Below are 12,154 nucleotides of genomic sequence, written 5' to 3' on the forward strand. Positions count from 1 at the left end.
ACAACCTGATTCGCATCCGTGAGGGGGACAAATGGAAGACGGCTTTTAACACCAGGAATGGGCACTATGAATATCTGGTGATGCCCTTCGGGCTCTGTAGTGCCCCAGCCGTTTTCCAAGACTTTGTGAACGACATCTTCCGGGATATGCTCTCCACCTCAGTCGTAGTCTATCTGGATGATATTCTCATCTACTCTCCAGATATTGACTCCCACCGGAGAGATGTTTGCAAAGTCTTCGACCTCCTATGGGCAAAGTCCCTCTATGTCAAGTTGGAGAAGTGTATGTTCGAGCAGGAGTCCTTACCTTTCCTGGGCTATATCATCTCCACCCAGGGATTGGCTATGGATCCTGCCAAACTACAGGCTGTGATGGACTGGCAGGAACCCCATTCTCTTAAAGCGGTGCAGCGCTTTATGGGGTTCATTAATTATTATTGCCAGTTCATTCCACACTTCTCAACTTTGGTAGCTCCCTTGGTGGCCCTCACCAAGAAGGGAGCAAATCCCAAATTGTGGTTTGAGGAGGTCTCCAAGGCCTTTAACTCCATAAAGTCACACTTCGCTAGCGCTCCCATCCTACATCGCTCCGATGTAGATAAACCATTTATCATGGAGGTGGATGCCTCATCTGTTGGTGCTGGAGCAGTCCTCTTCCAAAAGGATGCTCAAGGTCGGAAGCATCCTTGCTTCTTCTTTTCTAAGACCTTCTCACCAGCAGAGAGGAATTATTCCATCGGGGACAGGGAGTTGCTAGCCATGAAGTTGGCTTTCTTGAAGTGGAGACATCTCTTGGAGGGAGCTCGTTTTCCCTTCCAAGTCTTCACAGATCATAAAAATTTGGTGTACCTGCAGAGAGCCCAGTGGTTAAATTCTTGCCAGGCCAGATGGTCCTTGTTCTTCTCTCGGTTTCATTTCACCCTCCATTTTCTTTCTGGGCAGAAGAACATTCAGGCCAACGCTCTCTCTCGCTCCATTGTGTCATCTGTGGAGGAGGAAGAGGAGCCTCGGCTTATTGTCCCCACCGAGAGCTTGAGAACTGTGGCCCTGGTTTTGCTAGAGTCTGTGCCTCCGGGCAAGAATTTTGTACCATCCAGTTTGCGACCGGAGGTTCTCTCTTGGGCACACTCATCCAGGGTGGGTGGACATTTTGGTTCCAAAAGGACATTTGAGTTACTGGTGAGGACATACTGGTGGCCGCATATGGCTCGTGATGTCGCAGAATATGTTCGGGCATGTGTATCTTGCACCAAGAACAAGTCCCCTCGGCAACGGCCAGCTGGTTTGCTTTACCCTCTGCCGGTGGTGGACAGGCCCTGGGAGATGGTCAGGATGGACTTTGTAATGGGCTTACCCAAGTCACGGAACTGCACCATTATCTGGGTGATCACGGACCATTTTTCCAAAATGGTGCACTTGGTGCCTCTTCCATGGCTGCCTTCTGCACGGGCTGTGGCTGTGTTGTTCATCAAACATATCTTTTGCCTACACGGTATGCCAGACAAAATTGTTAGTGACCGGGGTCCCCAGTTTGCGTATCGATTCTGGAGAGAGCTTTGTTGTCTACTCAATATTGAGTTGAATCTCTCTTCGGCATATCATCCCGAGACGAATGAGTTGGTAGAGAAGGCAAACCAGACCTTGGTCACATATTTATGACATTTTGATTCTGCCAGGCAGGATGACTGGGCATCCTTGCTACCATGGGCAGAGTTTGCGCTTAACAACGCCGTAGCCGACTCCATCGGTCAGACTCCATTCCTCTTAAATTACGGCCAGCATCCGCGTGTTCCTGTGCCCATGCCTGTGTCTTCCGCCGACTCCAGGGTGGCAGACTGGGCTGTGGAGGCACGGGACATTTGGGACCGCACTCAGGATGCCATTCGGGCCTCCAAGGAGAGAATGATGTCCTCCGCCGATGCTCATCGGCGCCCCGCTCTGACCTTTGCTCCTGGCAACTTAGTGTGGCTCTCCACCCGTAACATCAGGCTGCGTGTTGAGTCCACTAAGTTTGCACCTCGCTACTTGGGTCCCGTCAAGGTCCTCGAACAGGTTAACCCTGTGGTCTAACGTCTGGCCCTTCTTCCACGCTTGGGTATCACCGACACCTTTCATGTGTCCCTCTTGAAACCCGTATACATGTCCCGGTTTTCCAAGTCATCTGCCGGGACATCGGGTTCATCTACGGACGATAACGAGGTGAACGCTATTTTGGGGTGCAAGTTGGTACGTGGCAAAAAATTCTATTTGGTGGATTGGAAGGGTTATGGCCCAAAGGACAGGTCCTGGGAGCCTGCTGAACACATTCAAGCTCCACAGCTTATTGCTGCCTTTGAGCGTAGCGAGGTCCAAGGAGGGGGGCCCTAGGAGAGGGGTAATGTTAGGTGTCGAGTTCCCGCGTCTGCACAGGGGGAATCTCGAACCATCTCTGCTGCGGTCTCCCATTCTTCTCCAGCCGCAGTGGAGTCTGCTCAGCGGAGACGTCGTTCCCAGCATCTTGCTCAGTCTCACTCTGTGCATAGGATTACTGCTGCTATTCCTGCTTTTGCCATTGAAGCCAGTGCTGGGCAGCAGCGAGCAGACGCTTTTGGGACAAAGTCCTGCTTTTTCCCTTCTGAGCATGCCCAGGGTGAGATCTCCCGTTGAGATCGAGGGTCACATGCTCAGATGCTGCATCGGTTCCCATTGGTCCTTTATTGGAAGGTCCTGAACATGCTGCAGCTATATAAGCTGAGCATGACCGCATGGCCATGCGCTAGTGTACAATTGCTTACGTGTGTTTGTTGTGAGTGCAAGTCATCCTTGGAAACCCCTACCCTATTGTATGACTGTTCGCGTAAGGTGTATGGCTGCTATCTAGCGCCCGACTAACCTCAGTACGTCTTACACACGAATCAGCGTCAATTGCTGTGACCGCCAGTGCGGCTCCACGCGCCAGTAGTATGCTTCCTACCCACATCCGGGTGTCTGGTGGTGTCTGCCAGCATGGCACAGTTCGCACTTCGGTGCTCTCAAACTATTTGTTATTACACCCAGTTGCAGTGTTGTGCGCAAGTAGTCAGAACGGACTTCTACCCTGAGTCTTGGGACTGAGTTCACTGACTCCTTGCTTGCATTCTTTAGTGCGGTATTGCGGTCCTGTGGCTTAACAGGGTTTGCTTCCACCGCCATATAGTCCGTCATTATTTGGCAGCAGGTTCCATCTCTGCATGGTGGACCCCTGGCTGTGAACGCACCTTAATCTATCTTATTATTTGGTGCATTCCGCTAGCCCTAACAGAGGGGTATTGAACTGCACTCCTTGCTAGCAGTGTATGAATAATTTTAAAAATGCTGTTAAGGTATTGTTGCTGCCATATATCACAGATCAATTAATAGTTACACTGACGGTGGAGGTCCAGCAGCTCCTTATCAGTTTGGATTATTGCTACCAGATAAGATGACTATTTCCATATTCAATTCGCTTCAGTGCTGCAGTAGTATACCATTATCAGGCTTAGGTATTTTAATATCTCTTTGTGTAATGAAACATTAAATCTTTAAATGGCCATCCATCATATTTTATAATGACTGTGATAGTCCCTTGATTGGCTGCACTAGACCATTTGATGTGATAGCTCAAATGCATTATGGGAAAGCCTGTGCATCGAAGCCCGATGTAATCAACCTACTTGTGCTGCTGATAATGGTTAAATGGTGTTTGTCAGGGATACAAATATTTTTCAGGACCTCTCTAATCTCACAAATCCCTGATATCATTGGCTAAGAAGGTCATGAATACCACCCGCTATGATCTTTGGAGTGAACAGCTCTCTGCTACCTCCATCATCTGGACAATTACATAATCAATGGAGAAGGCTGCAGCCTGTTCTAGACTGGCTATCAGAAAATTAACCATGAATGTATGGCATATACAGTGCCTTGCAAAAGTATTCATCTCCCTGGAACTTTTCAACCTTTTCCCACATATCATGCTTCAAACATAAAGATACCAAATGTAAATTTTTGGTGAAGAATCAACAAGTGGAACACAATTGTGAAGTCGAACGAAATTTATTGGTTATTTTAAATTTTTGTGGAAGTTCAAAAACTTATAAATTTTGTTCAACTTTACAATTGTGTTCCACTTGTTGTTGATTGTTCACCAAAAATTTACATTTGGTATCTTTATGTTTGAAGCATGATATGCGGGAAAAGGTGGAAAAGTTCCAGGGAACCGAATACTTTCGCAAGGCACTAATTACCTCTGGATTCCAACACATGGAATATGTGTACACACCCCGGTACAGTCACAGCTAACTCTCCAACAACCCCAGACAACTCACCACCACCACCACTCTGTTTTGGTTGAATGATCACTGTTTACAGTGGCTTAACTTTGGCTTTGAGGCGTAGTTTACAGAACAGAATGAACAGAACTATTACATTTTATATTTAATCCAAAGGGAGGTATTGCTTATTAAAAATATGCAAAAGATTTTACAAGGCGGCAAAACAATTCAGCATAAACAATTGAATAAAATAAAAAGGATTAATAGGAGACTTCCTACACCGATCGCAGAGACGATGCAATTTAGCCAAAGGAGAGCGCTTCAATTTGGTCATCAACAACAGGGTCACTACATACATGACATGTAATTCTCTGTATGAACGCTGATGATAATTGGGATTGATCTTTTATGAGACCTTGAGTACCACTCACACACCCCTCTATGATGACCTCACAAGGTCCCGATTATGGGCTGGTCTCTTCTCTTCATAATTTTAAGAAATCACAATTTATATATTAATTCTTCATAGAGCGATCACAGAAGATCAAGACTGATATCATATTTTGTATGAGGATTGTAGCTACGCTTAGAGACCAAACATGGCTTATCCGCTGGTGGATATATGGTCCCTATGGATTTAGGGCTTTTTGGTGGGGGTTATAATTATGAGAAAATGAGCAAGTTATCCCAGTGCCAACAATGTACGTCTCATTAATATTGGATGTATAGAAAATCCAATATTCCATATTTTCTCCTGAAGCCATACTGTCTAGTCTCTCATTGTACTGTCACTGTGGCTATTTTTAAAGAGTAATTTCTTCTTTGCTCCACTTCAGACCCTAAGGCCATGTTCACACGTTGGGGATTTTGCCGTGGATTTTTCCGCAGCGGTTTTGGAAAATCCGCAGTGCAAAATCACTGCGGTTTTCACTGCGGATGTTCACGCGGTTTCTTCTGCGGATTCCTCTGCGGGTTTTCAACTGCACTTTCCTATTGGTGCAGGTTGAAAACCGCTGCGGAATCCACAGAAAGAAGTGACATGCTACTTCTTTTTTTCCGCAGCGTTTCCGCGCAGAATTTTCCGCATCATGTGCTATGCGGTTTTTGTTTTCCATAGGTTAACATTGTACTGTACACCGCATGGAAAACTGCTGCGGATCCGCAGCATCAAATCCGCTGCGGATCCGCAGCAAAAACCGCAACGTGTGCACATACCCTAATAAGGCCTTTTCCTGTCTCTCTGTGGTGACAATAGACATCCTCTGCAGTCGCCTGGACATAAAGAGAATACTCGCATTTTAATTAATCTGCTTCACATAGCTTTGTCACTGCCAATTTAAGTAAAGACAGGTTTGATTGCTAGCTCCCAGCTCCTCAGGACAAGTGGTTGATGAAAGAAATAAGGGAGGTGGGACATGAGGGACCTCAAGGATTTTTAATATTTTCTATGACAGTGTTGGGTTTATATTTTTGTTTTGTGATACTCCTAAATCAATTTGCATATTTATCTATTTCACACAGACCTACAAATTTATATAAAAAAAAAAAACTAAAGTTGATCCATAGTAGATCAACCTTCACATACGTGATTCCTTCTTTTATAGTGTATTCTGTACATTTTGGCATTATATTTCCATAAACAAGTTGCAAAGCATTTCCAAATGTTTGTTTGTCTGGTCATATATTTGGATAAATTTATATGTATTTCTGAGATATGTATTTCGGAGATAAACTGTAAGCATCTTCTGAAATGTAGTTTTTCTTTGACATCTTTTATCCATTAGTAGAAGCATAAATAGAATATCAAATTATGGAGCATAAGGGCATTAACTAAAGGAAAAGTAAAAATTGGTAATGCTTCAATTTGTGATCTTTCTTTTCTGTTTTGATTGGCTAGCTGCACTAATAACACTAATGAAATGAGCAGAAATTTCTTTACTCTCTATTCCTTTATCTTGCAAGTGCTCTGATATTTCATTGTAAGCATTTTATCACAAAATATCCCCTTACCTCAGCTATCTAATCTATACCCACAACCTAAATTAACTTTTCGTGCATTATATATTTGTAGTGAACTGACCCCATCTCTTTTTCCTTGCATGCAAGATTTTGTTTTATAAATATGTAGTTTGCATAAAAAAGATGGTTAAAATATATGTATCCAAGAAATCCTTTGAACTTCAGTTTATATCTAAAGCCAGGGATCAGTAAAGAAAACATGAATGAGTTTGATAGAAGAAAAAAGGACATCAAATAGATGAAGTGTACAGATATACTGATCTGGTTTTAATTAGGAATGTTTGATGAGGTTTGTGATCTGAAATAGTCATGTTTTCTGTTTCTATTGTAAAATCCTTTCACAGTCTTACATGGTATAGCGATATTAAAGTGTAACTGTATAAATAAAGATGCAGGCTTGTGACCGATTCAAAGAGAATTATATGAAAAAGCTTATTTCTTATAGACATGGCTGGACCATCCAAGACAACTTTATAAGCACATTGTACCCTTTATATCACCCCTATTTAATCTATATGATGGAAAAGTGACAAAATGTTTAGGACCCTTGAAGCATTGTTACACATCCAGTCTTGGCATTTTTAATGCCCATTGAGTGGTGCTATATTTTAACATTTTGTTCCTCTAAATATGTATTCAGTAGAAAGGAATAGATCATGGATCTTTAAAAATTCCATAGATTCTGAAAACTGCAAACTATTTGGACTCAGTATAGATCATGAACCTTGCGAGACCCTCCTACTTTTAGTCATAATTAGTAGAGTAATAAGTATAAGTGTGAACTAACTGACAAGTGGCATAGTAAGTGTTGCTTGTCTAGGAGGCTCCTAATTGTCTGGCCAAACCATGCTCTTAAGCATTTTCAGCAGATAATACATTTGCAGCCAACTATTTGCTTGAGCTTCTCTCTCATGTAATTCATATTTAGATTCTAATATTACAATGTATCCTCTTTTTTTGTTTTATCGACCCAGCGTCCTTTTAGCAACACATTGAGGAGGCCTAATTGTTTCCTTTTTCCTTTTCAGTTTTCATGCCTAAAACTAGGTCATTTTCATTATAAAAATCATTGTTTAGGTTATGCAATATAGTTAGAAGTCTCAGTGCTCCCAATTAACTAAAAATCTCTTGTGGTTTTCTTAAATTGGACAGAAGTATTGTTCTCAGCAAATGCAACCACCATATAAGGTGAGCTGAAGTCTATTGCTGATTTGAAAACATTAGCACGCATTGATTTTCTGTAACTGTCCAACTCGGTAGATGTTCATGACATATAGAATGCTTCAAAAGGGAATGTAAATAGGGGAATACACATGCACAGTATTGTATTCTATGTCCCAGGGACCATTCATCTCATGCTAACAAAGATTTTAAAGCAATGAGTAGTCAAGCAGAAAGATACATAGTCAATATATATTGTTTTCTTAATGTCTTTTTAGGTCTCAGGGAGTTAATTGATCATTTTTTTTAAATTAAACAATATGTTCTCTTCCTCTGTTAATAAGAAAGCCAACCTTCTAATGAAAGGTCACTTATCTTCCTGTATTCAGGTAAAATTATTTAAAACCGTGTCCAAGCACTGCAATTATTTGTCTTTTTCCCATAATTAAACTGTAAAATAGATTACATTAAGATAACCCATCGGTTTCAGAGGTATCTTTAGTTCTAGTATAGACATACCTAGAAATAGATCCTCTTTGTGTAAGCTGTGCTATTGAAAATTAAATTAGACTTCTTATTTGTTCAGTCATGGATTACTTGAATCAGGAATTTTTTTTGTACACCTATTTTTGAGAAAAATCAGTACAATTTGTTTCCATGTAAAAAGCAAACAGTAAAATTGCTAAAAGGCTGAACCTAATACTAGACATGACAGTCAAAAGTAAAAAGCAACTGTTAACTTCTTGGTATAAATGTTGTTATTTTAAATATTGCATCCTGCTAATTATCATAAATCATATAGATATTTTCTTTTTTTTTAATCAAGGATATGCGTCACTCTGCATAGGTGGTTCTCGGATAGGATACCACTTCAAATATTCAAAACAAAAAAGAATCTGGCATTCTCAATAGTGCAAAAAAAATGCTTTATTGGAAATGTGAAAAAGTAATGTGTAACCTTTCAGTATAATACTCAGACCTTCATCAGACAGAATGCTGTTTAGATTAAGGACAAAAAAGTAGCACTATATATAATTGGGGAAAATAAGTATTTGACACACTGATAATTTTGCAAGTTTTCCTAATTACAAAGAACTGAGAGGTCTGTATTATTTACCTGAAGAGAGCTGGGACCACATTCTCAAATATTACCATTAGTAACATACTACGCCATCATTCAATAAAATTATGCAGGGCACGCAAGGTCCCCATGCTCATGCCAGCATATGTCCAGTCCCATTTGAAGTTCTCCAATGACCATCTGGATGATCCAGAGGAGGCATGGGAGAAGGTCATGTGGTCAGATGAGACTAGAATAGAACATTTTGGTATTAACTCCACTCACGGTGTTTGGAGGTAGAAGAAGGATTTTGGAGGTTTGGTGTTAGAAGAAGAGTAAAACCCAAGAACGCCGTGCCAGCCGTGAAGCATGGTGGGGAAAACATCATTTTATAGGGACAGTTTTGTGCAAAGTTTTTAAGACTACTGCACCTCATTGAAGGCAGGATGAATGGGATCACATATCACAAGATTTTGTCCAACAACCACCTTCTCTCAGTAAGAGCATTGAAGATGGGGAATGGTTGGGTCTTCCAGCATGACAATGGCCAGAAACACACAGCCAGGGCAACTAAGGAGTTGCTCCAAAGAAGCATTTCAAAGTCCTGGGTGGACTAGGAAGTTTCCAGACCTGAACCCAATAGAAAAGCTTTGGAGGGAGCTGAAACTCAATGTGGCCCAACAACAGGCACAAAAACTGAAAGATCTAGAGAAGATCAGTATGAAGGAGTGGGCCAAAATCACTGCCACAGTGTGTGCAAACTTGGTCAAAAACTACAGGAAAAATTTGACCTCTGTAATTGCAAACAAAGTTTTTTGTATAAAATATTAGGTTCTGTTTTTCTGTTGTGTCAAACACTTATTTCATGTAATAAAGTGCAAATTATTTATGTAAAAATCGTACATTGTGATTTTCTGGAATTTTCTTAAGATTCTGTCTCTTACAGTTGAAGTCTCCATTCTCTGTAGGTGGGAAAATTGCAAAATTGTCAATGTATCACAGCAGCGGGTAGCAGTCCAAATGATATTATCATATAAGCTGCTACCTAATCTAATATATAAAGCTGAATGTGTGTGTGTGTGTATGTCCTGGATTGGCATCTGCACCGTCGCAGCTACAGCCACAAAATTTTGCACAGTCACACGTCTGGACCCCGAGAGCGTCATAGGCTATGTTGTGAGGTGAAATTTTAACCCCGCGCTTTCCAATTCACCAAACAATTTTGCCCCTATCTACATAATGGGGAAAAGGTGAAAGGAAAAGTGTTGGCGGCGTCGCAGCTACAGCCACAAAATTTTGCACAGTCACACGTCTGGACCACGAGAGCGTCATAGGCTATGTTGTGAGGTGAAATTTTAACCCCGCGCTTTCCAATTCACCAAACAATTTTGCCCCCATCTACATAATGGGGAAAAAGTGAAAGGAAAAGTGTTGGAGGCAAATTGACAGCTGCCAGATGTGAACAAGGGGGACTTAAAGAGTGAGAGCGATGGCGCCAAAGAGTATATACCGCACAGTTGCTAAGGTGGGGCCCTGACATGGGATACTCATCACACACAGGGATATGAACACAGACACAAAATGCGCCACACACTACCACGTGCTTGAACACATATCACCCTCAGCACACATTTCACCACACATACATCAACCTCACCACATAAAAGTCGATACACAAAAGTCGCCGCTCAAAATTCGCCACGCGCAAAACTCACCACATGCAAAACTAGGCTCACGCAAAACTCACCACACGTGCAAAACTCACCTCATGGGAAAACTCGCCACACGAAAAACTTGCACCCGTGGAAAAATTGCCACATGCACAAAAGTTGCAACACATGCAAAAGTTGCCTCACACAAAACTTGCACATACTCAAAAGGCACCACACATAAAACTCGCCACGCTCAAAACTTGCTGCACACAACTTGCTACACTAACCTGTCACATGCAACTCGACACACAAAAAGTTGCTACACGCATGTCGCCACACAAAACTTATCTCACAAAAGTCGCTACATGCATGTCGCCACACGCAACTCAACACACACAACTTGACACACGAAACTCGCCCTAAAACACACACAAGTCTGGTATTATCCTTCAAAAAAAAAATCTGATTAATAAACAGACAAACTACAAGAGCAAGAAATGTACCATATAGGAAATCCGGCAGCTGTCAGTCACATGACCTGTCTATTATGTGTATGTGTGAGCTAATAAATACTGCCAGGGGGGAGGGCTTCCTGTTGGCTGGGGATTTATCAGGCTGCCAATTTAGCTTACAAATACTGAGGTAAAACTATTGACCAAATAACATGTGAATGAGGTCTAATACAGGAGGAAATGACATACAGATATATACTATGTACAGGGGAGATAACACACAGGTATATACTATATACAGGAGAGATGACACACAGGTATATACTATATAGAGGAGGAGATGACATACAGGTACATACTATATACAGGAGGAGATGACATACAGGTATATACTATATACAGGAGGAGATGACACACAGGTATATACTATATACAGGAGCAGATGACCTACAGGTATATACTATATACAGGAGGAGATGACATACAGGTATATACTATATACAGGAGGAGATGACACACATATATATATATATATATATATATATATTTATACTATATACAGGGAAGATGACACACAGGTATATACTATATGCAGGAGGAGATGACATACAGGTATATACTATATATAAGGGAGATGACAAACATGTATATACTGATGTGAAAATGAGAGGTGTGAGGTGAAAACGAAAAGGTGTGAGTGCAAAATGAGAGGAGTGAGGGAAAATAGTGGAGTGATTGGAAAATGACAGATGTGAGATCGAAATGACAAGTGTTAGGGGGGAATGAGAGGAGTGAGGGGGAAAATAAGAGGAGTGAGGGGGAAAATGAGAGGTGTGAGGGAGAAAATGAGAGATGTGAGAGGGAAAATGAAAGATGTGATGGGGAAAATGAGAGGCGTGATGGGAAAATAAGAGAAGTGAGGTGCTATAACCAACCACAGATATTTACTATGCCCAGGCAACGCCGGGCTCTTCAGCTAGTTCTTCTATAAAGTGAAGAGCAAAAGGATATAAATGTTTTGAACTTTTGACTTTCAGGCTTCATATCTCATTACTCATCACTATTCTAGAGTTGTGTAATGTGTGTTGCATGGTGCTTGCATCAATGTTTATGATCTCATTATTATGAAGCCTATGAGCCACCTCCACTTCTGTATTTGTAGCACCAGAAATGATAGACCTTGAGATAAGCCAACTTGTTGACTCTGCTATTTTGCCTGGATGTCCACCTTTCAGCTTCTGAATGGATGGACAAACTTAATTTTGTATTCTTCCAACTGTCATAGCTATTACATGGTGCAGTTAGGCAATTTTCTTGCCTGAGAGACAGCCATCGATGAGCTGGATGATGCTGTTTCTCTTTTCTTGGGAAATTGTCTTCATGGCTTCTCCTCGATTCGAACCCATGATATTTCACTTTGGAGTTAACCTTATAATACACTGAGCTATTAGAGAATGCAAGATAAGGTTGTATTTTGGAGTATTCAGGAACAAATATTTTTCCACCACCAGGAGCCAAATTGTAACAATGCAGTGACATG

Source organism: Ranitomeya imitator, chromosome 2 (assembly GCF_032444005.1).
Source record: "Ranitomeya imitator isolate aRanImi1 chromosome 2, aRanImi1.pri, whole genome shotgun sequence".
Lineage (NCBI taxonomy): Eukaryota > Metazoa > Chordata > Amphibia > Anura > Dendrobatidae > Ranitomeya > Ranitomeya imitator.